Source organism: Schistocerca serialis, chromosome 2 (genome assembly GCF_023864345.2).
Source record: "Schistocerca serialis cubense isolate TAMUIC-IGC-003099 chromosome 2, iqSchSeri2.2, whole genome shotgun sequence".
NCBI classification, from domain to species: Eukaryota; Metazoa; Arthropoda; class Insecta; order Orthoptera; family Acrididae; genus Schistocerca; species Schistocerca serialis.
This window is the reverse complement of record NC_064639.1, coordinates 290,668,996-290,691,328: the sequence shown is the minus strand read 5'-3', so window position 1 is coordinate 290,691,328 and position 22,333 is coordinate 290,668,996.

Genomic DNA, 22,333 nt, shown 5'->3' with positions numbered 1-22,333 from the left:
GCGAAAGAGTACAGCCTTGTCTTACACCCTTCTTAATACGAGCACTTCGTTCTTGATCGTCCACTCTTATTATTCCCTCTTGGTTGTTGTACATATTGTATACGACCCGTCTCTCCCTACAGCTTACCCCTACTTTTTTCAGAATCTCGAACAGTTTGCACCATTTTATATTGTCGAACGCTTTTTCCAGGTCGACAAATGCTATGAAAGTGTCTTGATTTTTCTTTAGCCTTGCTTCCATTGTTAGCCGTAACGTCAGAATTGCCTCTCTCGTCCCTTTACTTTCCCTAAAGCCAAACTGATCGTTACCTAGCGCATTCTCAATTTTCTTTTCCATTATTCTGTATATTATTCTTGTAAGCAGCTTCGATGCATGAGCTGTTAAGCTGATTGTGCGATAATTCTCGCACTTGTCAGCTCTTTCCGTCTTCAGAATTGTGTGGATGATGCTTTTCCGAAAACCAGATGGTATGTCGCCAGACTCGTATATTCTACACACCAACGTGAATAGTCGTTTTGTCGCCACTTCCCCCAATGATTTTAGAAATTGTGATGGAATGTTATCTATCCCTTCTGCCTTATTTGACCGTAAGTCCTCCAAAGCTCTTTTAAATTCCGATTCTAATACTGGATCCCCTATCTCTTCTAAATCGACTCCTGTTTCTTCCTCTATCACATCAGACAAATCTTCACCCTCATGGAGGCTTTCAATGTATTCTTTCCACATATCGGCTCTCTCCTCTGCATTTAACAGTGGAATTCCCGTTGCACTCTTAATGTTACCACCATTGCTTTTAATGTCACCAAAGGTTGTTTTGACTTTCCTGTATGCTGAGTCTGTCCTTCCGACAATCATATCTTTTTCGATATCTTCACATTTTTCCTGCAGCCGTTTCGTCTTAGCTTCTGTGCACTTCCCATTTATTTAATTCCTCAGCGATTGTATTTCTGTATTCCTGATTTTCCCGGAACGTGTTTGTACTTCCTCCTTTCATCAATCAACTGAAGTATTTCTTCTGTTACCCATGCTTTCTTCGCAGCTACCTTCTTTGTACCTATGTTTTCCTTCCCAACTTCTGTGATGGCCCTTTTTAGAGATGTCCATTCCTCTTCAACTCTACTGCCTACTGTGCTATTCCTTATTGCTGTATCTATAGCGTTAGAGAACTTCAAACGTATCTTGTCATTCCTTAGTACTTCCGTATCCCACTTCTTTGCGTATTGATTCTTCCTGACTAATGTCTTGAACTTCAGCCTACTCTTCATCACTACTATATTGTGACCTGAGTCTATATCTGCTCCTGGGTACGCCTTACAATCCAGTATCTGATTTCGGAATCTCTGTCTGACCATGATGAAATGTAATTGAAATCTTCCCGTATCTCCCGGCCTTTTCCAAGTATACCTCCTCCTCTTGTGATTCTTGAACAGGGTATTCGCTATTACTAGCTGAAACTTGTTACAGAACTCAATTAGTCTTTCTCCTCTTTCATTCCTTGTCCCAAGCCCATATTCGCCTGTAACCTTTTCTTCTACTCCTTCCCCTACAACTGCATTCCAGTCGCCCATGACTATTAGATTTTCGTCCCCCTTTACATACTGCGTTACCCTTTCAATATCCTCATACACTTTCTCTATATGTTCATCTTCAGCTCGCGACGTCGGCATGTATACCTGAACTATCGTTGTCGGTGTTGGTCTGCTGTCGATTCTGATTAGAACAACCCGGTCACTGAACTGTTCACAGTAACACACCCTCTGCCCTACCTTCCTATTCATAACGAATCCTACACCTGTTATACCATTTTCTGCTGCTGTTGATATTACCCGATACTCATCTGACCAGAAATTCTTGTCTTCCTTCCACTTCACTTCACTGACCCCTACTATATCTAGATTGAGCCTTTGCATTTCCCTTTTCAGATTTTCTAGTTTCCCTACCACGTTCAAGCTTCTGACATTCCACGCCCCGACTCCTAGAACGTTACCCTTTCGTTGATTATTCAATCTCTTTCTCATGGTAACCTCCCCCTTGGCAGTCCCCTCCCGGAGATCCGAATGGGGCACTATTCCGGAATCTTTTGCCAATGAAGAGATCATCATGACACTTCTTCAAATACAGGCCACATGTCCTGTGGATACACGTTACGTGTCTTTAATGCAGTGGTTTCCATTGCCTTCTGCATCCTCATGTCGTTGATCACTGCTGATTCTTCCGCATTTAGGGCCAATTTCCCACCCCTAGGACAAGAGAGTGCCCTGAACCTCTATCCGCTCCTCCGCCCTCTTTGACAAGGCCGTTGGCAGAATGAGGCTGACTTCTTATGCCGGAAGTCTTCGGCCGCCAATGCTGATTATTTATCAAAATTTAGGCAGTGGTGGGGATCGAACCCGGGACCGAAGACGTTTTGATTATGAATGAAAGACGCTACCCCTAGACCACGGGTACCATCCTCCTAAACTTAGAACTATTTAAACATAACTAAGTAACGTACATCACACACATCGATGCCCGAGGCAGGGTTCGAACTTGCGACCGTAGCAGCTGCGCGTTTCCGGACTGTAGCGCCTGCAACCACTCGGCCACAGCGGTCGGCTTAATACTTTATCTTACGCAGTAAAAGCTACAGAAGGTAACTCAAAGAAATACGCAATGGAACGAAATAATACAATAATTACACTGTAGTCACACCGTTTCATGATGGTCCACTGGATATTACAAAGGCGGAACCTAGTTGTTAAGAGAGTGCGTTAGCATGGCCGTCGGCAATGTATGCTCTGCAATGTACTCCCTTGCTGGACACAAGGTTAGGAAGGAATTCTTACGATAGAGAGTTACATGGTCGGTGGTCCATGTGGACGTACTTAAATACGTCTGTGCAACACTACCTGCACGTGCTCTACAGGATCTAGGTAGGGGAAACGGGCACATCAGTCCATTCGTAGAATATCCTCTCGCTCCAGAGGTCGTATATTTTCGATTTTCGATGCGATCGCACACTGTCATCCATAAAAATGAATTCAGGGACGATGCACCACTGAAAATACGCAACTGGGGAAGGAGTACAGTAACACAATAACGTTGGCCGAGAACAACCATGTAGAAGAACTGGAGGTCAGTATGTCCGAGCAACATTAAGCCTCCCACAGCATACCAAGTGGACCACATCAAAACAATGATGTTTGATAATATTCCTGAGAACATTTTTACGTGTTCCTACCACTCGTCATATGAGAGTACGTAGCATACCCAGGAGCACTGTGAAGCTTTTGTAAGGGTTACACTATCTCAGAAGAAGGATGTGTAAGAATTAAAAATAACCACAATAAGAATCTCTTCTAGCGTCAACAAACCAATGACTATAACAGGACAAAATGGGCCATATTCGTTTCTAAACATCTGATCGTAACACTTTTAGTTTTGACCGGTAGTAACAATATGGAGTATCCTTTTTTAAAAACATCTCTTGTAACTGAAACCTGTAACTAAAGAAAATCTAATGCTGTGTTTTAAGGTCAGGTTTTTTAAGAGCAGGGACTACTGTTCCTTAGTCTCTATACGTCTAAAATTTTATATAAAAATTAAACTTAGGAACGAATTTTTATCCAGCTAATTCTTTTGTTAGTCGATTCTTATACTGCTGATTTTGTTCCTTTACATAACTTCCTCTCTCCACCAAGCAAAATTATTACATCATGGTCAAAGGTCAATACGATTAAAGTAGGTTATATACTAGAAACCGAAAATTTCAGTGTATCCAAGTGATTCGGGACTTCGAGTTCAAGATACTGCTCTGACTATTGATAAGAGCCCATCTGGAGCAAATACCACCCACCAGTAGCTAAAACCCAATAGCTTCTCAGAAGAAAAATAAACACTCCGTGCTACGGAGCTGTTGGCAGGAGAGGTGGGCGTACGTGTGTGGCGGAAGCGCTTGGTGGATGGAGTGGAAAATGGAGGGAGGGCGAGGGATTGGGGGGGGGGGGGGCGTGGTTCGAGACTACCGCTGCGTCTCTGAACGGCCGAGCACGGGCAACCGTGAAATTGCGTTAGGCGCCAGAATCTGTGCTGTGGCTCGGAGGCGCTGGGACGGACCCGTCTTCCCTCGTCCGGAGACCGGACGACGCCTGAAAGCAGGCAACCCGCGTTCCGCACAGTCCTCCATATAGGCAGCCCGGCGCGCAGGACTCGCTTCGGAATAGGACAAAATATATTGGCGTGCGTTCAGAGAGCGATATTTCATGTTTTATATTGCCCTACTGAAAAAGACCGACGCCACCCGTTCTCTCAGCACTACCTGCCTTTACATCTAAAACAACAAAAAACTGCAAACCTGCATGTACAAAATAACACTATATTACACATTTTATAGATTTTGTGCACTTGTTTATATTATCAGTATAACTGAGATACAGCCATAATTTTTTTTTCTTTCGAGCTTTCAGCCGCTTCAAGTGGTTTAAAATCCATGACCTTCTGCACGAGTTATCGTTTGAGTCGTAGTGTGGATCAGTAGCAGGAAAGGTATTTCGGCTCATAAAGTGGAATAAAACCGATCCGGTCTTCAGGTCTCCAGCAAAAAATTGACAACTCATGATACTGGTGTGGGATGTTGTAGGCCCCAGTACGCCAAGGACTAGAAAATATCGTCTGGCATCTTCTATTAGCACATCGTTAAAAACACCAACTGCAACTTGGCTGCCACAGTGTCCCTCAACTAAATAACAACTTTGTTTAACTATTACACTTCGTGAGTTCTATATTTACAATGTATTACTCCGTATATCCGTTTTTATTTCTGCCTGTTGCTGCTTTAATTTTCCATATTTATGAGTGTAGCACATACACTTTTTCTTTGTATGTTGCACAAAATACAAAGAAAAGTTGTTTGTACCATAACTATGAACGTAGAAATTGGAGTAAGAACAAGCAGAATAGGAAGTAAATTCATCTGACGAGAAACATGTTATAAATATACAAATGGCAAGCTGTAGTACTTACACGAAATCATCATTTTGCATAGGACAACTGCAGCATCCAAATCGTAGTGTTTTTGATGATGAGCTAATTGAAGATTTAAATACGTATTACGCCATCGATGGCGGGCGAAAGCCCGAATCACGTATTGGTAATCACACAGGGAAATATGGCTGCCGGCTGTATTTCTTCAAGTAATAAGACGAGAATTGTTTTCGCATATGGTATCCCATGAAACCATTGGTAACTGAACGTGTTCTGGAAGAGGGACAGCGAATTGAGTTCGACGAAACGTCTACTATTAAAAGGGCAAATGGTTTTTGCGATAAAGTCATGAAATAAACGATTGACATACAGATTTCTGACAACGTCTTCGATAAAGACGGTGTGTATAGTTAAGCACAGCTTGGTGCCCGGCCATCGGAAGGCTGAAGCGGACACAGCGATCGTGCAACCAGATCATTCCTATGCAGTGCTATAGTGACGTCACAGCACAGCTATATAACGGCAGCAGTAATCACACTAGAGGCACCACTTGACATCGACTGAGGAGCACTTGACTGAAACCTTTTGATGTAGCTTGGAGCTCGAGAGAACGTTAACATTATATAACGCCATGAAACCGTGAATTCTTCCACGACTATGCTATCGTTTGTCACCAGAATAGTAGATATCGTAGAGGGGATGTTGGACGAGGATGGACTGTCAGGATGAGCCATATTAAAACTCGTCCAAGTTTCCCAAGTGATTTATTATTTCCAGCTACAGTGACCCCATTCCTCTCGGTCTGCATCATCGGTTCCCACAATGCTGATGACACCATTTCGCTGTGGCGGCCGCGGTGGCCGAGTAGTTCTAGGCACTTCAGTCTAGAACCACATGGCTGCTACAGTCGCAAGTTCGAATCCTGCCTCGGGCATGTGTGATGTCATTAGGTTAGTTAGGTATAAGTAGTTCTACGTTTAGGGGACCGATAACCTAAGCTGTTAAGTCCCATAGTGCTTAGAGCCACTTGAACCATTTCGCTGTTTGCAAAACAGCTGGGTGCGGAATGGCTGCCTCAGCAACACGTGCAGCACACTGCTGTGTGTCAGCCTTGTACAGCCACAGAGTTGCGACAACGTCAAATTGTGCCGTCAGTCGACTCAGCAGTCTTTGCCCCTGTTGTCTCAGCACCATTCGCAGGAAGTCGAATGGGGCCCACTGCGTGCTTCTTAGTCATCATGGTTAGGATTGCGGCGACAAGCGCCTGCAATCCGACAGCCAAATCTGCGTCCCTCGCCTCTGGATGCCTCTGGTGTGTGTTGGGAGCCAACAAGGCTACTCGCAGTAGTGAGCCGTGGCGTGGCCCGCTGCTAGCTGGCTGTGGGCCCTGCGTTGGCCTCAGAGGGTTGAACCAACGACCTGCTGAGCACTGTAATGCTGGCGTCCCATCTGCTGCTGCGTGTAGCCGATGTTGTGACATGCCCCGCCATCCAGGAGAGCTGTCACACTTGATTGCCTTGTTAGTGAACCAGCACCTATTTACACGCATCTCTGTTTTGCTAATGCTAATATGCACTCATAAAACCTAGGTAGGCCAGTGGGCCCCTTCTGTCTGTAGCTTGCCCCATGCAAACCGCTGCGTTTACTCTTATCAGTGGGTCTACGGCCCTGTGGCCTTCATTCCGCTTCGCAGCCGCTGGTAATGTAACTACTGTTAACAGGCCTGTGCCTGGCTGTAACTTGTGCGCTCAGAAATATTGCACTGAAGCTAACCTTTTTCCCATCTTAATCGGTGGTGCCGCTACAATATTAATGAGACAACTTCATTGATATAGCCTTCTTGCAGATCTATCAAGAAGTTAGAGTGCAAATACATTGAATATGCAGACTTCTTTGTTATTTTGAGACAAAGTGGGCAGCCACCCGAAAATTTACGCTACTCTTCAAGAAAACTTGGGCCGCTATTCTAGATGGAAACCTTCGTCTTGGTGACACGTTGTTAGCTGTGTGTTTCTCTTCAGCTGAATTAAAAGAAGAGCATTGGAACCACTGTCTCATATAGTCGAACCATACGTAATGAATAAGTCATTCTCGGGAATCGTAAATTCCACAAAAATCTGACACATAGTTATCTTTCAACCTGATGCGTAATATTCGAAAACCGATTTGTAAAATAAATAATAAATAGTGTAGAATATTACACCAGTGTCGTGTGTGTTTTCACTCATAATGTATGAAATATTGCACCAAAAATCGAGAAAATGGTAAATGAAGGCAGTCTACCAATTGCCTTCAAATGTCAGTAACAAATTTAGTGTACGAGGGTCGTTTGAAAAGTCCACGCAAAAATAAAAACTACTTACGTGTTTGGGGTAAACCTTTTTTATTTTTCGGCATTGTCTCCTTTTAGACTTATACATTTCGTCCAACGCTGTTCTAATTTGTTGATCCCTTCTGATTAATAGGAATAGTCCAAGTCTGCAAAATAGATATAAGTTGTCGCAATCAGCTCCTCGTTTGAATAAGATCTTTGTCCCACCAGCCATTTCTTCAAATTGGAGAACACATAGTAGTCCGAGGGAAGCACGTCTGGAGAATAGGGGGGATGTAAAACAAGTTGGAATCCTATTTCCATTAATTTTGCGACCACAACTGCTGCGGTGTGTGGTGGTGCATTGTCGTGATGGAAAAGGACTTTTCTGTGGTCCCATCGCTGGCGTTTTTCTTGCAGCTCGCTTTTCAAACGGTCCAGTGACGATGAATAATATGCACCTGTAATAGTTTTACCCTTTTCCAGATTGTCGATGAGGATCATCCCTTGCGAATCCCAAAAGACAGTCGCCATAGCATTTCCGGCCGAAGGAATGCTCTTCGCCTTTTTTGGTGCAGATTCTCCCTTGGTAACCCAGTGTTTAGATTGTTTGGTCTCAGGAGTATAGTAATGTACCCATGTTTCATCCACAGTGACGAAACGACACTTAAAGTATTGCGGATTCTTCCTGTACAGCTGCAAACCATCCTTGCAACACTTCACACGATTCGGTTTTTATTCAAGCGTGAGCAAGCGCGGAACCCATCTTTTGGGTTGCTTTCTTATGTCCAAAAGCTTATGCAAAATATTATGTACCCGTTCATTCGAGATGCCCACATCACTAACAATCTCATGCACCTTAATTCTTCTGTCATCCATCACCATATCATGGATTTTATCAATGATTTTTGGGAGTCGTAACCTCCACAGGGCGTCCAGAGTATTCAGCATCACTTGTGCCCATATGGCCACTCCGAAAATTTTGAAACCACTTATAAACTGTTCTCATCGAAGGTGCAGAGTCACCGTAATGTTTATCAAGCTTCTCTTTAGTCTCCTGAGGCGTTTTGTCTATCATAAAGTAATGTTTAATCACCACACGAAATTCTTTTTCGTCCATTTTTTGACAATCACTCGACTTCCTTGATTCACACGAATGCCAAACACAAAGAAATAGATCAATATGGCTGAAACTTGGTGTGCGTTCTTTCCAAAGATGCTACTAACTACACATGACCTTAATACTCGCCGGTGGTGCCATCTCGCGGATTTTGCACTTACTTTTCAAACGCCCGTCGTACAAGCAATGGGAAGTTTTCTCTGCAGCGGTGTGCTTTAGGCTGTGTGTCGATGCATCCAATCAGCTCTAAGCTACAATAGCCGTTGCTAGCCCTGAATCGTGCGGCCTAGACAACAGTGGACCAAGTAGTGACACGAATATACCGTCGAGGTGTCACCCGCTTTAACTGCAGATCCGGCAATTACTCACACGTCGCACGTCACGCCCCGACTTAACGTACCACTAGCCAATCACAGGAGTCAGGCACGTACAGAGAGGGAATCCAAACCTCGGTATCTCTCCTACGTGCATGTCTACCGTTAACACGGGTATATAGCGCTCATGTATATAGTGACATGTACAAGCCTGCCAACGGTAGAACCATAGCTGTCACCTGAATTTCACTGAAAACACCGGCGGCGTCGTTTCAAAGGCACCACACCGGCAATCACCTTCAGCGATTTAGGGAAATGCCGAAAATCTAGTTCTAGATGGCCGCATTTCGGTTTGAACCACCGCTCTCTAGAAGTCCAGCAATTCAGATAGTGTGGAACGCAGTGTTCCTGTATTAGCTTTACAATCGGATTCGACAACAATGGCGCCCCTTAGCGCTATCCAATACAGACAACGTGTGCAGTGTTATAATATTGGCTGGTTACCATCTCACTGTTTCACTTCTATTACAGTGGCTCCCAACCTTCCTGCGAGCGCTACCCCTGAGCACAAACAGGTATTGGCTAGGAGTACTGAAATACACCACCTCACTCCATCTTTCATCCCGCTAAAGAAGCTAACTAAGCTTTAGAACGAGGAAGAATTTTCTTTGAACTCTTCCCTTTTCAAGAAGACGAAAGACTTATATTTAGCTTTTGTAGGAGTTTTGTTAAGCCACAAGATAATGAGACAATTGGCGCTGCTTATTTATAACAACTGATTTTATAGAATGTTGAAGCAATTCTCGGGCCTGGCGATTGCTACCTCCAACTCCTTCTGAGAAAAGAAAGCTAACTCTTAACACTGAGGGTAGCCGCTCGTTAGAAATCATGCTTCCTCTCTCTAGCTGCACTTCGTTCATCCACACCCTTCATCCCCATTAGAAATCAACGAAATTAAAATGGATGCCCCATATTTAGGTCAAATGTTTGAAAACTTGATCGCTGGACTGGCGGTAATTGGAACATTCCCGGTGGCCAATGGTTTGAGTGTGAACGATGCCAGTAATATCAACAACAACAATAATAATAATCCTGTGTAGGCGCTAATGCAATACATTAGTCAAGCCTAGACACTGCTGTGTGGTGCTGTCAAGTTGGTTTATTGTTACAGAATGAGTAATGAATGAATCTCCGTTCTATTGCGGGAGCTACCTAAAATTCAGAGATGGTCTTTTATGAGACATTCGGACAAGTGAGATGTATATTTTTCACTTTTACAATGATAGATACAAAACACGAGGTACGTGCAATCGGCGGACTATGTGAGGAAGATATTCGTAAGTTCATTTCACACGCTGTACCTTCCAGCACTTTCTGTCATGTATTAATGGATTTAATTGAAAAAAGAAATTATTACTAACATACGAAATTGCTATTACAGCCTTACAAAATAATCATAATAGTAATGGTTTTTAAAAATTAAACGTAAAAATAATTTAGTGTCGTGGCTGAAACACAACTGACCACTTTTTTTGTAGTCTAAAGAAAATTGCATATTATATTCCCCCTCAGAGAGTAACTGCCCCTAGGTTGAGAACGATTGTCCTTGTTATGTGTAACTTCGTACACATCGTACATAGTGGTAAGGTGAAGTGGGCTACCGAGTGGTGCAGCAACTGTCGTCGTAGGAAAGCTGGACAGGAGCAGAAATGATCAGCGAACAGTTTAATACCATAAGGAGATAATTTACTTGTATTTCTCCAAGTAAACAAAGACTCATTACAAATGAGCAGCAAGAAGTATAGTCCAGCTCATACAGCAGCAACTAGAATGCGTCACAGTGCTCTAAGCGCTAACTATGGTGGTGACGTGGCTCCGAGCGCATGTGGGATGAGCGGCTGACACCAGCCGTCTTGTGCTGTGGTGGTAAAGGCGCTCATAATACAGACCCGGTGAAGAAGGGCTCAGTAGACGTGTCCTATTGGGTGCTCCATAGCCTGCGCGATCACTATCAGTGTCAGGTGGAAACTTGCCACTTCGTTACCAAACTTGATACGCTGTGGGGTGGTATCGATACGTGGTGCCTCATGTATAATACGCGATATTACCTGCGCAAGTGCTAGATACCTGTCTAATACATTCCACTACTAAGGTACAATTCCAGATAGTAATTAATTAACAACGCTTCTTACTACTGGAAATATTCTTTTTCCGCCTTCCAAAGGTGATCAGCTGCACATGTGCGCCCGTTGGGCAGCGTGTTTTGTGATCTGCATCAGAAGTATTCCATTAACCGTAGACGCACATATTATACCTCAGGTGTAGGACTGCCTTTTCTCTCTACAAAATACTTAAAATAAGCTGTCATGAAATTTCAGTTGGTATATTCCACAGGTAGGAGATATCGGAGTATAAGTGTGGCAGGTTTTGGTAGAGGTGTTCATGCTGTATGACTTCCCATTTCAGAAGATGTGTTTTTTCTTATCATTTCCGCTCTCATTCCGGCTCTCAAAATATAATACCCATTACAGTTATAATGTTTATCATTAAAAATGATTGTTGTCATGAATAAGGCAGGTCTAGAGTCCAGCATTAATCCATTGCAGCCGTCTGATGATTACTACAAGCTCTCATGTCAACACTGTCGCTGCGATGGTAGTTTCTGTTGTCTAAAATAGCATATTTATTGCATCCATGTAAGCACTTTCGAGCGCTTGGTTATAATTTGATCCGTCAGTGTATAATACTCTCATTGTTGTGTACCCGCTCGCTAGTATGCATGTAATTATTGTGTGGGTTGCGAAGGCAGTCATTGTAGAGGGATCATCAAATATTTCGAGCTCAGTCGTCTACTCCATAGACGTAACCAGATTAGAAAATTACCGATACTGAATGAGCAATCGCTAATACTGATTTGATCGTGACTCATATAGGAATCTACAAACTCTCAAGCATTCTCGCTTTCTTTAACTCACAGTTGTAACTAGTGATATAGACAGTCGATGATATTGAGTCTGAATTCAGTATCCTTTTAGAAAGTTACCTTTTTTACGGTGTACTAATACACTTTTCAGGCATCAACTTTAAATGCCTGACATTCAGGTACTCGTATTACCGCTAAAACAACTTCCCTATTAGCATGTTTCTGATCGTCTTGTAACGCTGATAGGTTTTATGTCTATATTTCGATGTTAGGTTTTATATCTACGTGTCGATGCTAACTTCAGTCTCTCAAATTTTATTTGCTCTGTATTCCATTAATAAAGAGCGTTTAATCTTATCTGAAGGTTCCATCCATTTTTCCGTGCTTGGGAGATGTACTTCAGAATTGCTATCTTCCAGCAATATATTATCATCATAGTTAATCTTCTTATATGGGAGGATAGCGGTAACTTAGTTGCGGAAAGCACAATTGGATCTCAAAACATGTATGAAATATTCATAAGCCAGTCAACTAATTCACAAATTAATGGAGATATTATAGGGGAGAGTCTCCCAATACTAATATAAAGTAAATTAGAGTATTAACGCTAACCTGGACGTGGTCTTTCATCGCTGAAATAATACGATGATGTTAATGAGGCGGTCACGTCTTTCAAAGAGATGTTTCAATAGCCAGCTGTCGGTAATGTAGAGAAATGAAGCGCGCATTTTGTGCTGGAAAACGCCCCAAGGCATGCACAGTCCACAGCACTCGACGTAAATAAAACTCCACAAAGACACACCCAAACATACGTCGGTTTTTATTTTGCGATTTTCTGTGGTGCAGAACTATTGCAACCAGCCATGGGAAGTAAAAGAAGAGCTCTGTTTTCATTGTTCTGGATCGTGTCAATGCTTGTGTCCTTGGCTCAACAAAAACGCCGAGACCGCATAATTGACAATAACACCGAGGGGACTTACTGTCAATATGTTACGGAACAGACATACAAAAAATCCCTTCAAGAAAGATTTTATTTGTAACGAGAGATAAACTGACGTTTGGCCCCTGTAGGTCGTATTTTACACGCGATGCGAAATATTTATTTGCACTGACTTCATTTATAGAGACTGTTTAAATAAAAGTGTCCCTGATTCTTACAGTACATAGTCGACAGTTGAACAAACACATTTTGAAACGTATCTCAGAAAATAATTAGTTGTAGAATTGACTACTTTATCGTATGATAGCTATTAGTGTGCTGACACTGCAGAAGGTGACATATGTGATTACCACTTGTTCTCACACATCCCTCAGCCCTCCTCCTCAAAGAATCACAAACTCGAGTGAATGCAACTGACTTCACTCGCATTTGGTCAAATGCCCAGGGCACCTGCTATTGTAACGTGTGCAGAATGCCCTTTTTTCAAAACATCCTGTGTCTGTAAATCTCCAGGACGAAACGCTGGTTGCTGAAGACATGTGGAGTTCAGAATGTCAGGATTAATGCCGTGGGCTATAACACTGCAGAACACTACAGCCGCCAACTCTAAGGTGGAATAATGGGTCAGAATTTTATTATTTATGTTACTCATAATCCACAGAGCGAGTAATAGTTTTCTGTTGGTTCAAATGACTCTAAGCACTATGAGACTTAACATCTGATGCCATCAGTCCCCTAGTCGTAGAACTACGTAAACCTAACTAACCCAAGGACATCACACACATCCATGCCCGAGACAGGATTCGAATCGGCGACCGTAACAGCAGCGCGGTTCAGGACTGAAGCCCCTAGAACCGCTTGGCCACAGAAGCCGGCAGTTTTCTAATGGCAGCACAAATTTCAAAACGGTGCGTACGAAATGGCTGACATGGGAATTAGTTGTAATTGCTGAGTCTGACAACAACATCGTGATTACAGGATTAATTACACAGACGAAGTCAACGAATAAGAAATGAGCAACGATCGCATGTAGAATGACAACCTACACACAAATACAGCAGCCCTTACATCTGCGAATATTTGTATCTGGACACATATTTTTCTAGATTTGACATGTATTAATATTAATTTCGTGTGGCTCAATGGTCTTGCGCGAGTGCATTATCTCGACGTCATTTCGGCGACTTGTATGTCGGTAACCTAAGCCAGTAACACTTTCATGGAAACGGGTCCTACACTTTAACGCGCAATCCTGATCATGTGTCGTTCCTGCAAACCTTCTTATCATTGGGAGGTTAGCACTAAGTTAAAGGTCGACTAAAAAATAGTACGGAATTTATTCATTGGTAGCGATTCCTTCGACACCAACGTTATTAGCTGTGGATGTCTACCCAGTCATGACACTTGAAAATTTCTGCCGGACCGGGACTAGAAGCCGAACTTCTCTATTACTGCAAGCGTTCACCTTAACCATTTTGACTATCCATGCGCCCTTCCCAGACTATCCAAACGTCCACATGCTGCCCACAGTGTCCCGCAACAGTAACAATGAGACTACAGGAAATTAATATCAATGTTATTATCGTCATTTTTGTCCGTCGAGGCTTGTGACACAATAAAATTTACAATGTCTGTTCCTTGACCGAGCGAGGTGGCACAGTCGTTAGCACACTGAACTCGAATTCGGCCATCCTGATTTAGGTTTTCCGTGATTTCCCTGAATCGCCTCAGGCAAATTCCGGGATGGTTCCTTTGAGAGGGCACGCTGACTTCCTTCCACATCCAACCCTAATCCGAGCTCGTGAATGACCTTGTTTCTAATGACCTTGTTGTCGATGGGACGTCAAATAATAATATCCTCCTCTGTTCCTTAAGACATGCATGTCAGAAGGAACAGTCATTGTAAAATTACATCAGTATGTCTAAAAATTTTTGTGGTTCGACCGGGATTCGATCCTACGACCTCACGGTTTCCAGACACTCACTTTAACACTAGACCACCTGTTCCAGCATCAGCTTTAATAATGTGGGACCTTTGATTATAATACATTAATTTGCATATCTGAAATTTATGAATTTGCATCATGTTTCGTACTCCACATTAAGTTCGTAACATCTACATCAATAAACTACTTCCGGGGGGGACTCCCATTAAACTGACCGAAAATATCGGTTTTAAATTTATTTTTTATTTATTAGGAAAACTCCTTGACAATAAGGTCTTAAAGTTTCAATGATGAAATCACATCCTAAGTGCCTGGAAAATGATTAAATGTGTGACACGACCTTTCTGCCACGTCTACTTTTTGAAGCAACGCTTCGCTACCCGCTCGGTGAACAACTATTCATTGGATAACTTTCTAGAAAACTTGCACGGGATACATTAGAAGGCTGGGATCTAGATGAGGAAACTTTTCAGTGATATAAAGAGCAAAACGTTGGAAAATGAAGAGGATATTAGTGCATACAACAGACTCACAAAGGAGATAATAGTCACTTTTCAAGTGTATTACGGCAAGGTTATCATACAGAACCTATCCAGTGCTAGTGACATGAAAAATGCAGCATAGGCTACGTATTTCCGCATGGTGTCAACAGATGAACATCTCATTCATCATTTGTGCCGCATTAGCTGGTGTAAATGTCTACAGGCTCAGAGGGATAACAGCGCCGAAATTCGCTATGAGAGGCTTTCAAACTATAACCTGAATGTTCTCAACCCTATTTATAAATTCCTGGCCGAACCTAAACTTCTGAACAAGTGTATTCGAGGCAAAAGCCAGAACCTAAATGAGTCTCTAAATTCACTCATATGGAAACGATGCCCTAAAACCATATTTTCATCAGCTACAGTTGTCAGAATTGCAACTTATGAAGCAGTTTTGTATTTAATGATGGAAAGGTAGGGGGAATGAAGCTATTAGAGAGAACGGACTTTAAGATAGGAAATTTCTCACAATCGGTCTTGAGAAAAATAGGTTTGCAGTTAAAAAGACATTTAAAAACCTGGTAAATGAATGAAGGCAGAAAACGAGGAACAAGAAGAGAAACCATGAAGGAAAGAGGACCCTGAGTACAAAAATGGGGGGCCTACTGAAGAGGTGACATCAGAAAAAAGTTCGGTTGAACTTTAAATTGAATTTGTGGAACACGATATTTTCTAAATTTTACGTACATTTTTTGAGAAGCTATGACGGCTAAAATTATGGCTAAAATTTCCTACACTTATTTCTATAAGCCCAATAAACGTAATCCCAAGAGCAAATTCTTAAATTCCGGCTGCAAGCTGAGATATGGAGCGAAGTTGTTAGGTTGTTTTTGGGGAAGGAGACCAGACAGCGAGGTCATCGGTCTCATCGGATTAGTGAAGGACGGGGAAGGAAGTCGGCCGTTCCCTTTGAAAGGAACCATCCCGGCATTTGCCTGGAGCGATTTAGGGAAATCACGGAACACCTAAATCAGGATGGCCGGACACGGGATTGAACCGTCGTCCTCCCGAATGCGAGTCCAGTGTTGGAGCGAAGTGCTTGGAATTTTGCATGAATTTTATATTATACTTACAGAATTATAATTAAAAAATTATTAAAATTCTTCTGTTTGAAATATTAAGAAACCTCGTGACAAAAGCCTACTGCAGGCGAGAAAAAGTCTTGTAAAGGTTTGAAATCATATGTACAGTTTGTTGCAAGTCACAAGCTGCTCTCATTCTCAAATACTGGATGAATATAATGTCGCCATTTGAGTGTCATGAGCTATGCTCGTTTTCCATCTTCACCCCCCAGCCCTTCGAGAAGTAGGTTATTCTTACCCGCACAGTGGTTGTTTGCAGACAGTACGTGATACGTGTGCCAAGTTTGGTTGAAATTGAACCAGTTAATTCGGAGGAGATGGGGAACTTACATACGTACACTCTTATAATATGTATGGACTGACTGAATCGCTTTGTCTTCACAATAGAAGTAGTAAAAATTTACAAAACTGAAAATCACTACAGAAATGCAAAAACATAAACTGGTATACGTATCATATGATTGCATCTGTTTCGTAGATTATAGCTCTGGAATCAGATTTCGAAAGTTATTGCCTAAGACACCTCAAGTACTTCAGACTGTTTTATAAATAAAATTTCGAAAAGTATGTTGACCAATGCTGTCTTAGTTGATGCAGCCTATCATACACAAGTCGTATTATTTCGCTGGTTCCGAATTCCAACAAATATTAGTAATGTTGAGAATAACGATGAAAGCTGATAAAGTAAACATACAGGGTGGTTCCATGTTGATGTTACACATTTTCAGGGATGATGAGTAAGATTGAATGCATTAATTTGAGGAAAGAGAGCCTAGTGCGCAAACGACCAGGTCGAAAGGTATTAGCTACAATGATGAACCAAAACACTATGACCATCTTCTTAATAGTTTGTTTGTCCGTACTGAAACGAAATACATCACTGATTCTACGCATCGGGGACACAACAGTTTGTTGGTAGATTTGTGGAAGTACGTGGTATTAGATGTCTACGCACAGGTCATGTGATGCCCGTAAATAGCGGGGTGCTGATTTGCGTATACTGTCATGGTGCCCAACCGACCCAGATGGATTCCACAGGATTTACATCAGGCGAATTTGGTCGCCGAGACGTCAACGTGAGCTGACTATAATGCTCCTCAAACTACTCTAGTGCACTTCTGGCTCGGAGACACGGACAGTTATTCCGCTGAATGATGACATCGCCGTCGAGAAAGACGTCAAGAATAAAGCGTTGCAAGTGGATCGCAGCTGTCAGCGTGTCAACGGTTACTGCCACATGTCCCATTCAAGCACGGTTAAAGTCTCCCGCAGCTTAATACTGTTTCCACCAGCCTGTGTCCGTGGCGTGCTGTACGTATCGAGGCGCCGTCCACCTTATGAAGGCGTTTGTTGAGATGACCATCAACATTAACAAAAGGGTGATTCACCCGAAGACCCGACACGTTTTCAATGATCGACGGTCGAATCCCGCAAGTCTCGTACCAGCTGCAATCTTAATTGACGATGTCGTTGTGTCCACATGTTGGGGTGGTCGGCTGCGGTGCTCCACGTTCAACAATGGACGAGAAACGGTGTGCTCCGAAACACTTGTGCATCCAGCAGCATTGTGCTCTTTCGGCAGAGGAGCCAAAGATCATCATCTATCCGGCTTTACAGGGCAGACAAACCTCAGAGTCCCACGTTCTGTGACGAGTCGTCGCCGTCCACCCATTCAGCGCCTGATGGTAGCTTCAATGTCCTTCTACCTCTTTCCGCAGACGCTCACGATACTAGCACGTGAACATTCGACCAGTTCCTCTGTTCTCGAGACACTCGTTCACAGGCTCTGCGTAATAAAAATCGGTCCTTTGTCAAAGTCGCTAACCCAAATGGATTTCCCTGTTTGCAGCCCATATCTTCGCTAGGATGATCCCCCGTCCGTGTCTGCTGCGCTCTCATACTTTCGTTACGGCGCCACGTGCCCGCAACGCCACCAGAAGGCATCCAACTTCGCGGTGGGCAGTGATCATAATGTTTTGGCTGTTCGGTGTACATTATACTCAAGTTCCACCTTAGACTCGAGCAGCGCTCAAACCAAGATTTCCAACTTCCGAACCCTTATCAAGATGTACGGAATTTCTGCTGAATACTCCCCAGTACTTCAGATGCTTGTTGATGGGCAAGTGACAACTCACATAATTTGGTGCCAGAGAGACCCTAGGGATGCAGTACATTAATAATACTTCTTATGGAATTAAATGGAAGGAAATGGAATTTCGTTGACTGTCGCAGGCAGCGAAAATTATTGCCCCCTAGATCCTCTTCAGTCTCGACAGGCGTCACTTTAACAAGGCTTTTCACACGGTCCCACAAGATGAAATCAAGTGGGGTGATTCCAGGTGACCGTGCAGCCACAAAACAGGACCTCCTCTCCCTGTCCACTTTTTAGGGAATGTCTGATCCAGCAGTGCAGCACACGAACTCCTCTCCGCTGCTTCCGTTTGCTTGTATCTACAAGGCTACTTGTTTAGGGCTGACGAACTTTGGTACTTCATCTTGTAAACACAGACTGCACATTACTACACTATAGACGCTGTACACCAGGTTTGCTCACGTCAATACACAGTGCGCCATCTGCACTGGATTATTTCAGTAATTATAGAAGCCTCTACACCCAAACGTTCCTTGGAATTACCTACCCTACATACGTACCAACACAGTACTGGTACATGTATTCGACAGTCAGAGGTGTCAGAACAATTTCGGTCACAACTTTCGACACGATCGTTGTCGGTCCATTGTCGCTTACTCAAATTGATATACTTGCCTGTTTCCATCATTCCTGAAAGTTTGTAACATCATCACAGAATCACATTGTACAGTAACTACGAAGACCATTACAAAAAGGGACGAGTAATTTTGAGTAATTTAATGTCGTCGTCGAAAGTGTCCGTTACGCTAGAGTAGACAACTCAACAGACTTACATGACAACATGGAAGACGTACAGTTCCTTCCCGTTTCTGGTTCTTGTTAAGAATGAGTTTTGGGTAACAGCAACAAAATCATGCATGCAGCTTTCGGTATTTATTGTCATATCACAATAAATGAAATCTTAGCATCGTGGTTTGCACACTATCAGGCTTCTACCTTTTCTGTTATGCATTATACATTCATCGTGGCAATACAAATTTACACAATTTAATGGAGATGTGGAAATTGTGAGTGAAGTAGACGTCCAAAACGTCATGGAATATAGGTTATACGTTTGGACATATTAATTATTGTGATACTAGATCGTAATATTTTAATAATTTCATCAAGGATTTTTAGTTTCCAATAAATCTCTGGTTTCCTATTCAGTAACGAATAGCAACACTAGCGCATTTTCTGGAAAGCGTTTTCTTATATAGCGAAAAAAACATAATTATTAGTGCAACTATCCTATGGAATGTCTACCGAATTCTACCATATCTCATGAATTATGTGTTTACTTAGCAGACCACATTAGGCGTTGACAGCCGATTGTATACAACGAAGGACGTTACGTACACAAGCGACTAAAGCATGAATTCAACACACTACTACGCATGTACTTCAAACGACAGTTCACCACGGTTGTGTACACACAGTCAGCGAGAAAATGTCTTAGAAGCAATACACAAGACAGGCGAGACTGATGCTAGAAATATACTGAATTATTGATTATCTTCCTCCTTGTATGATATATTGCAATCCACGTAACTCAGCATTGTTCCTTCCACTACCTAAAGATTTCAGTTCGTTTGCTGTTAGGTTGCGCAGGGTTCCACGCTACCGCAAAGAACCTGTCTGTGGTAAGAAAATCGTAATCCGTCATTGTTTTGTACATATGTACACTACTGGCCATTAAAATTGCTACACCAAGAAGAAATGCAGATGATAAACGAGTATTCATTGGACAAATATATTATACTACAACTGACATGTATTTACAATTTCACGCAATTTGGGTGCATAGATCCTGAGAAATCAGTACCCAGAACAACCACCTCTGACCGTAATAACAGCCTTGATACGCCTGGACATTGAGTCAAACAGAGCTTGGATGGCATGTACAGGTTCAGCTGCCCATGCAGCTTCAACACGATACCACAGTTCATCAAGAGTGACTGGCGTATTGTAACGAGCCAGTTGCTCGGCCACCATTTACCAGACCTTTTCAATTGGTGAGAGATCTGGAGAATGTGCTGGCCAGGGCAGCAGTCAAACATTTTCTGTATTCAGAAAGGCCCGTACAGGACTTGTAACATGCGGTCATGCATTATCCTGTTGAAATGTAGAGTTTCGCAGGGATCGAATGAGGGGTTGAGCCACGGGTCGTAACACATCTGGAATGTAACGTCCACTGTTCAGAGTTCCGAGCTGATAGACCATGCTGCTGCAAACGTCGTCGAACTGTTCGTGCAGATGGTTGTTGTCTTGCAAACGTCCCCATCTGTTGACCCCGAGACGTGGCTGCACGACCAGTTACAGCCATGCGGATAAGATACCTGTCATCTCGACTGCCAGTGATACGAGTCCGTTGTGGTCCAGCACAGCGTTCCGTATTACCCTCCTGAACCCACTGATTCGATATTCTGATAACAGTCATTGGATCTCGACCAACGCGAGCAGCAATGTCACGATACGATGAACCGCAATCGCGATAGGCTACAATCCGACAAGTCGGAAACGTTATGGTACGCATTTCTTCTCCTCACACGAGGCATCAAAACGATGTTTCACCAGGCCACGCCGGTCAACTGTTGTTTGTGTATAAGAAATGGGTTGGAAACTTTCCTCATGTCAGCACGTTGTAGGTGTCGCCAGCGGCGCCAACCTTATGTGAATTCTCTGAAACGCTAATCATTGGCATATCACAGCATCGTCTTCCCGTCGGTTCAATTTCGCGTCTGTAGCACGTCATCTTCGTGATGTAGCAATTTTAATGGCCAATAGTGTATGTACATACTTCCTGTTCGTGCTCATACAGCCATCTCAGCAGTCGAAAGATGATGTAACAGTGCGTTTGACGCAACTTTCATGTTGGGAATAACTGTACGACTGTAAACACAACACAACACCCACTTCCCAAGAGGAGAAAACCTTCGACCAGGCCGAGAATCGAACCAGGGCTGCTTCGGTTAGCAACTTGCTGCACTGACTCCACAGCTACCGAGACGGACGTTCGAAACAATGTCATAGGTCGAGTTCGAGACACGGTCGCACGCTAATACGCCATGAGTGGAGGTGAGCGCAGGTAAGAGATGTGAGCTCAGCATCTTGAGCTTACGCACATGCCCGTTCACACCCACAAGTCTCTTATCCGCAGCTGCGAGTATTTAATTTTCGTATACCATTTTAACCTATTCATTACGCAGGAGCTCAGACGGTACCATGTCCTCTGATGTAAATCGAAGAAAGACAGAAGTAATGTGAAGTAGCAGCAATTAGAACAACGGGAAACTTAACATCAGGACTGATTGTCACGAAGTAGATGAGGTTCAGGTACCTAGGCAGCAAAATAATCAATGACGGATGGAGGAAGAAGGGCATCAGAAGCAGACTAGCACTGGAAAAAAGGGCATTCCTGGCCAAGAGAAGTCAAGTAGTATCAAACATAGGCACTAATTTGAGGAAGAAATTTCTGAAAATGTACATTTGGAGTACAGCATTGTATGGTAGTGAAACATAGACTGTGGGGAAACCGGGACGGAAGAGAATCGAAGCATATGAGATGTGATGCTAGAGACAAATGTTGAATATTAGGTGGACTGATAATATAAGGAATGAGGAGATTCTGCGCAGAATCGGAGAGGAAAGGAATATGTGGCCAACACTGACAAGGAGGAGGGCAGGATGATAGGACGTCTGTTAAAATATCAGGGAACGACTTCCATGGTACTAGACGGGGCTGTAGAAGGCAAAAACTCTAAAGAAAGACAGAAATTGGAATACATCCAGCAAATAATTGAGGATGTAGGTATCAAGTGCTACTCTCCTACTCTGAAATGAAGAGGTTGGCACATGAGAGGAAATCGTGGGGACTCAGAAAAAAAAAACCAGTTCAATATGCCCAGTTGGTTTCCATAGATTTTTAGAAACTTATCAGTCGACGTGGGTCCTTCACTCCTGACTGATGATTGTCTTTTACCATTGCGATCCAATCAGCATAAATGCAGAACTACTGACTGTTTTAATTTCAAGTGTGACAGCAGTGGTAACAAATGACA